We start from the raw sequence: 7,470 nt of genomic DNA on the forward strand, positions 1-7,470 counted from the left end.
GGTTTTAAAGAAGGTCCCTAGGTAATTTATAGAGGCTACTCTACTTTTGGGGAGGGGGGCACGCCTCTCTCTCTCTCATGCTTTTTGGGAGAAAACAAGGTTGGCGGGCTGTGCTTCAGGGCTGCGCTTCAGGGCTGCGCTTCAGGCCTACTGTGGCTGATTGGAAGGACGGCAGCGCTACTCTTGTTTTTTTTTTTGGAAGGAGTCCACCTCTATTTGAGCGGAGTGTTTGGACTTCACATCCACACATATTTTCAGCCATTGCTACAAAGTGTCGAAAGCATGTAAACACCTCTGCTTTCGCTTTCAAAGGGTAAACCCAAACAAACTTGGAGTAGTCATCAATGAATGTGACGAAGTAAAGATGTCCCCCTATGGATGGTGTTGGCAATGGACCACATACATCGAACTGTAATTTACTTTCAGCTCTAACAGCTCCATCTTTGGGGAATGGTTTTCGTTGCATCTTTCCCAAAATACACCCCTCACACATACATGTCTTGGTGGAGACTCAAGAGGCAGCATATTATCAACCATATGATGCTTCTGCAAAAGCATCAAACTCCGAAAATTTACATGCCCAAAACGAGCATGCCATAGCTCTGCATCATGCATAGTAGGAGTGTGGGCAGCCACTGTATTTGCATCATAAGTACGCTTGTCATAGCTGTCCAGCTTATACAAGCCTTTGTATCATGTTCTAGAAGTGACTATTTCATAACCCTTTGATGGATCTTTTACCAAACACTTCCCATCTTCATATTCAACCTTTAAACCTTGGTCGTTTATGGGTGAGACGGAGAGCAGATTTTTCTTTATCTCTGGAACATACAATACATTTTTCATACATATATTGGCACCATTGGCTACAATAAGTATGACATTGCCAATTCCCTTTACTGGATATGTGGTATGATCTGCACATGATACAGTGCGGCCATTTGAAGCATAAACCAAGTGCTGAAATACATCTTTGCATGAAGTGATGTGGCTCGAAGCACCACTATCAAAATACCATGATACATCCTGTCTGTCTCGTCAGATGCAATGCAAGACATATCATTCTCTGAAGCACTTGTCACTAGTGCATGTGACCAAAAAAGTGTACTCTTCCTGAATTACATTAGCTGATTGCTGTGCTTTGTCATCAGAAGAGTCCGCTACTGCATTGCCTGCTTCTTTCCTTTTCTCTTTTGCAATCCGCTTTCTACATTCATTGATGTAGTATCCAGGCTTATGGCAGTAGTGACATTTGCCCTTCTTTTTGGGCTTGTTTGCATCCCCTTTGTCAGACTTTTCACCACCAGAAGAGGGCTGTCCATGACCAGCCTTGCTAGACTGTTGTCCCCCATGCCTAAAGCTCTTTGCTTTACCCTTATCATAGTCACAAGGGACGGGGGACGGTGACGGGGGATGGGGACGGGGACGGGACGGGGGACGGCCATAAGTAGGGAACGGGGACGGGGGAGGGAACGGCACTCAAAAAATATTTTTTTAAAAAATTTTTTCTACTCTGCACTTATTCTACTTTGGAAGTACATCAAAATGAGCACAAATTTACACTAAAATGGTAAGATTTTGAGTCATATTAATAATTAAGTAGATACAAAATGAGTCATGACTCAAGAGTCAGGACTAAGCCTTAAGGAGGCAAAATACAAGGACGGACTCAAATGAGTCAATGACAAAAAAGTGCTGAAGACTAGAGGCTAGAGGCTAGAGCTAAGTAGTAAGGCCCATGAATCATGATCCATGAATGATCATCCACGTGAAGTGCTCGCCTCATGGTCATGGGTAGCTTGTGCGGCTGCCAAAGAAGCATCAAGCTCATCCTTAGTCTCATCCTCACTGGCATGCTGCTCCTGCACCTCATCCTCCCGTTGCTCTTCTTGTTGACTCATCTCCGAGTCGGTTCCTCTTCCTAGAGGCAATGTGGCTGTAGGTACTCCAAAGTTGATCCAAGCAAGAGGGGCTGACGGCCTGGCTAAGTATGCGGATGGCAAGCTGCTGCAGCTCCGGTTCATCTGAACCAAAGTCCTCCCACCATAGAGCAGCACCAACTTTGGAGTGGTCAACCTGTGCATCATGACAGCCATAGGAGCCATGAAATGACCTGTACATCGAAAGCTGGTCCCTGATCTTGCGCCTAACCGATGCATCAGGCACAAGACGATCCAAGATGATCCTCCATCCAGCGCTCACCTCCCGGTCGCTCTCCTGCTTGTTGCCTTGGAATTTTGGGTCCACCACATAAGCTGCTGCATGCAATGGAGAGTAGTCGGAATTCCACCTTCCTAGACACAAGGCATGGATCTCCTCGTATCTGTCTTCGTCAGGCACGAAGTCTTTCAACTTCTCTATCATGCGATCCATGGCCTCGTAGACCTTGCCTATGCATGGCTGCATAGCGTCTACAATCCTCAACAGGTGGACTATGGGCCTCACCATAGCATCTGTGGTCTTCACACGCTCCCACCAAGAGGCGTCATCCGCCCATAGCCTACACTCTTGGCCAGTGTTTGTATGGGACTCTTGCATGGCGACAAACTCATCGCAAAGGAAAAGCCCCCTCAAAGCACCACTACAATCCTTCAACTGGCCCAACATGAGAAAGTTGTAGGCAAACCGGGTGTCGGAATATTTGAGGAGAGAGAGACAGGACCTCTTGTTGAACTCATGCCGAAGTCTTTGGTGGTTGAGGACAAAGGAGACCATGGTGTTGGCCTCCTCAATGAGCGGGCTGATCCATGGTAATGCCCCGATGTCCTTGAGGAGGTTGTTTAGTCAATGAGCCATACAAAAGGACACCGTGACATGTCCATACATACTTTGGAGAATAGCTCCCGCCGCCCTATTGGAAGGCTCCCCATCTGCAACAAAGCCCACTACATGCTCGGGGCCAACGATCTCCATGGTGGTATCCCACTCCGCCGCAAGCACATCCGCGCTCTTCCCAGTGCCGGATGCATCATGAGATGAGATGAAGTACATCTCTCCACGGGAATATGCAACCATGCCGTGAATACTCCTCTTGCGGGTGTCACTCCATCCATCCACAATGAGGGAGACTCCGTTCCTCTCCCATTGCCGCTTTGTGTTGTCGGCCGCTTGCTCTACAATGCGCTTCTCCTTGTCGAGCAATGTAGTGCGCAATCTCTCGGATAAGGGGGGCGTATAGGTTGAGCCATACTCCCCAATCTTCTTAACCATTACCTTGAAGTATTCCGACCTATTCAAGAAAGTAATTTACTAATGAGAAGGGGACTAGGATGATGAAAACATGAATGATGAATTGGCAATGATCGATTGCACTTACCTAGCCGCTTGAAAGGCAATGTGGTCGTGGAAGAAGAAGCGGGCCACCGCCATATCCACCTCCTCCTTCAACTTGGGGTTCCAATTCTCCCCAAGTGTAGATTGTCGCCGTGGGCCACGTAATGATTGAGAGGCCGTGGAGATGGAGGGTGCCGGTGTCGTGGATGGAGTAACATTCCGACTTGATGGTGAAGGTGATGGTGTGCATGATCCCGATCCACCACATGACTCCATGGTAGAGGCTTGAGTTCCTCTCCCCATCGTCGCGGGATCCACGGCCACTCGTGGTGTCCTTCTTGTCGCTTCGACCGCTTCGTAGACGCTAAGCTTGTCAAGAAGTTCCCATCTCTTCTCGGGCGTGACATTCGTGCAAAATCTCACCTCATGCCCACTCTCATGCAAGAGGTGGGCTCGCACTTTGTCGGTGCCACCCGTTCGCCGGTACGGGCAAAATATACCCATGGCCGAGAACCGTCTCCATGAACGGATGTGGTGTAGTTTACCTCCTCCCACCATGTCCATCCCGTTGTCCTTCTACGAGAAGCCCCGGCACGTGAGGAGGATGCCATGGTTGAAGATGGCTTGACTCTTGAGCCTTGAGGAATGAGAGAGAGAGAGAGAGAGAGAGAGAGAGAGCCTTGAGGAATGAGAGAGAGAGAGAGAGAGAGTCTTGAGGAATGAGAGAGAGAGAGAGAAAGAAAGAAAGATTTTATTAACGTCTTCCAAAAGACCGAACTCGGCCTATGAGACAAATCGGAGTACCTGTATGGGGTATCCTCTGTCATCCCAACAAAATGAAAAAGTACTGAATAAAAAAGCTGAATCTGGGTGTGCAGGGGATGGAGCTCTACTACTAGGAGAATGCAAAGCTATATGCATGGAGTATACAATCATGATATGCAACCTAGCTAGCTCCATCCTGTACCATACTGGGGGTATAAAATGGTATACATCAGTGAAGGGGGTGTCCATAGCTCCCTGAAGAACATGCCTGGGTGTGCTCTGAAGCGAGCCAGTCGCTCCGCACCCTCGCTGCTCTAATCTCTGTCATCTCTCTTTGGTATAGGCGTGGTGTCCGAAAGCCAGGTGTCCTCTGTCTCCTGCGGGCTCTAAGTGTCTCTACTCTTTGGAGAGTAATTCCCTGCCGTGTAGGGGCTGGGAGGGGGATGGATCTCTGAAAAAATGTAGTAATCTGTGTCTGTCGCCCCCCCTCTAGAGCTGTCTGAGCCTGTAATAATGTCTCTCTGTGGCGCTGTATGTCTAGAATGTATCTCCCCAGTATGCGCTGGTCTGCTGCCTCAAAGATCTGGCGTAGGGAATGTGGCTCTCTGAATAAAATGGGATATCTCTCTCTGATGGCTGTATATGCTCTGCATCTGCATACATAATGCTCCTCACTCTCCACCTCCTCTCTGCACAATCTGCATACCCTCTCCTCTCGGGGGATCCGTGCTGCTCTGCCAGTCTCAATCTCCAATCGGTGTGATGAAACTCTGAGCTGACCAATAGCCACTCGGGAGCCGTGTGGTAAAAAGCCCTCCATGTATCTAGGCCTCTCTATAAATCCATCATCAGTGATACTCATGAAGTGATCTCTGCAGTATAGCATCTTCGGTGGAAGAGGCTGTGTAGGCGATATCCATGTCTCTCGTGTATAGAGCTGCCATAGATCCTGTCTCAATACTCTGTTCCTCTCACTATGAGAGAGACGGATATGTGGTGCATCCCTGTCATACTGGAATGGTGGTAGATGATCCATGTCTAGGCCATGCTGTGAGAACCAATGTGTGACCTGTGCATACCATGATCCTCTGTCTCCTGCCTCAGCCAACTGTCTAGATGCCTCAAAAGCTTTGTATGATAATCTGTCCTGTGGCATCTCTCTGAATCTGTCTAGCAGGCATATAGTCTGAAATATGGCCTCTACCATCATAGGAGGCGCAGCAAACTCTGCTCGGATAATGTCATGAGGTACTGACGGTTTGCTGCGTATCATGCATGCCATCATGAGGGCCTGTGGTCTCTCTATCTGTGTCCACCAATGGGTAGCAAGGCCTGGCGCCCATACTGCTGCTCCATACATCAATGCCGGTGTGACTAATGTGTCAAATAGCCACCCCTTTGTCCGGGGCTCCTGAAAATGCGCCTGGTGGCACTGTCTCTCTAGCATAGCCCCAATGCTGCATATCCCCGTGTCAATCTAGCTCTGGCTGCTGAACCCATGGTGAAGCGTGTGGCTGCTGCAGAGAAGGTAACCCCTAGGTACACGTATGATGTCACCACCTCCACCTGGCATCCTGCGAGAGTGAATGTCAGCTGACTCCTGCCCTGTCTCGATGTATGAAAGAGAGAGCCTAGAGGCTTGGAAGTTGGAAGACTCAAGAGGCTCGAGGGAGAGGTGAGAGCCTAGGCCCTAGAGCTTGGAACTTGGAAGTTGGAAGAGAGAAGATTCAAGAAGCTTGAGCCTTGAAAGCTTGAGCAATGAGCCTTGAGAGTTATGAACTTGTGTGTGCTTGTAGCCTTGTAGAGGTGGGCTCTTATATAGATAGGCAAGAGAGAGAGAGGAAAGCCTCAAGGGCAAGAGAGAGAGAGAGGGCCAAGGCCCAACAGCCATAAACGGCTACGAAGGGGCAGGCAGGCCAGACACATATACAATATCATCAGCATAAAGCATAATATGTACTGAGGTACCTGCTAGATCAACTCCATCTCCGCCTCCTTGTGTAATGAAGTCAGCCACCTCATCAATGTATAACCCAAATAGCGTGGGGGAAAGTGGGCATCCTTGCTTCACACCAATGGTGCTAGCAATAGTCTCGGACATACCTCCTGGGCATCTGACTCGCCCAAAAACCTGCTCATATAATGCATAGATGTCCCATGTCATATCTGCTGGTATGCCAAGAGACTGTAGGCGTTGAAAGAGCCTCTCTCGTGGTACTGTGTCAAATGCCTTGCGGAAGTCCACAAAGCAGTAGTAGAGCTTTCTCTTCCTCACTCTGGCCTGATCAATCATACATCTCAAAGTGAATACATGGTCAGTGGTAGAGAAAGCTCTCCTGAAGCCCGCCTACCCTGATGAGCGTAAACCTGTTCACTCAGCATATAAGCTAAGCTCTTGCTCCAACACTGCACCATAGAGTTTGGCCAACACGTGGCCAACCATAACCGTCCTGTAGTTGCTCGGATCGAGCATATCCCCTGTTTTGTGGATCGGCACAATGGTGTGCATCGTCCACTCCACAGGCAAACCCTCTGCTAGTGCCCTGTTAAACAGGTGTGCAAGAAAAGGAGCCAAAGAATCTATTGCATATATGAGATGCTCACTCTGTAGGCCCATATGGTCGGCGGCCCATCCATGCTGTAGGCGGCGGATAGCTTCCTTTACCATCGAGTGGGTAAAGAAGCTAGCTGTGGTAGGTCGAGGCTCCTGTGGCTGAGGTATAGGTCGCTGTTGTGGGTTCAGTTGATTGCCATAAGGCTCGCTTGGTCGCCAAAGGGTATGCCCAACGTGAGGGCATTGACTATGAGGAGACCTTTGCTCCCACTTCATGTATGACTACCATACATACTGTTATTGCATTGGCTGCCCACAAGCAGTGGCATGTACATCAGTTGGATGTTAAAACTGCTTTTTTGAATGGCGATTTGCAGGAGGAAGTTTATGTGTCTCAGCCTCCTGATATTTCAGCCTTTAAAGCTGATTTGCAGCATGCATTTGATGTCACAAACATGGGGCATTTACATTACTATTTGGGCATACAGTTTATACCCTTTGAGGGGGGTATCATGTTATCTCAGTGCAGATATTTTGGGCAGCTCCTTGAGCGTTTTCACATGACAGATTGTAAACCTGTTTCTACTCCTATGGTACCAGGTCTAAAACTGTCACTTGAGCATGCTGGTGAGCCTTTTGATGTTGCCACCTATCAGCAAGCTGTTGTTAGCACATTCATCCCCAGTTTCTGCCCATTTCTGGTGTCCTTTTGGTCCCATTTGTATGGCCCTTGATTGTGGGCTGGCCACCCCTTTTTTTTTCCATATTTTTCTGGGATTTTTCCCAGCCCTTTTGGTATTTTACCAGTCGGCCAGCTCCTCTGCTCATGTCGGCCTGCTTATTGAGCTCCGGTCGGCCAGCCCTCCTCTACTATAAAT

Source organism: Cibotium barometz, chromosome 28, assembly GCF_041138505.1.
Source record: "Cibotium barometz isolate CiBa-2024 chromosome 28, ASM4113850v1, whole genome shotgun sequence".
NCBI lineage: Eukaryota > Viridiplantae > Streptophyta > Polypodiopsida > Cyatheales > Cibotiaceae > Cibotium > Cibotium barometz.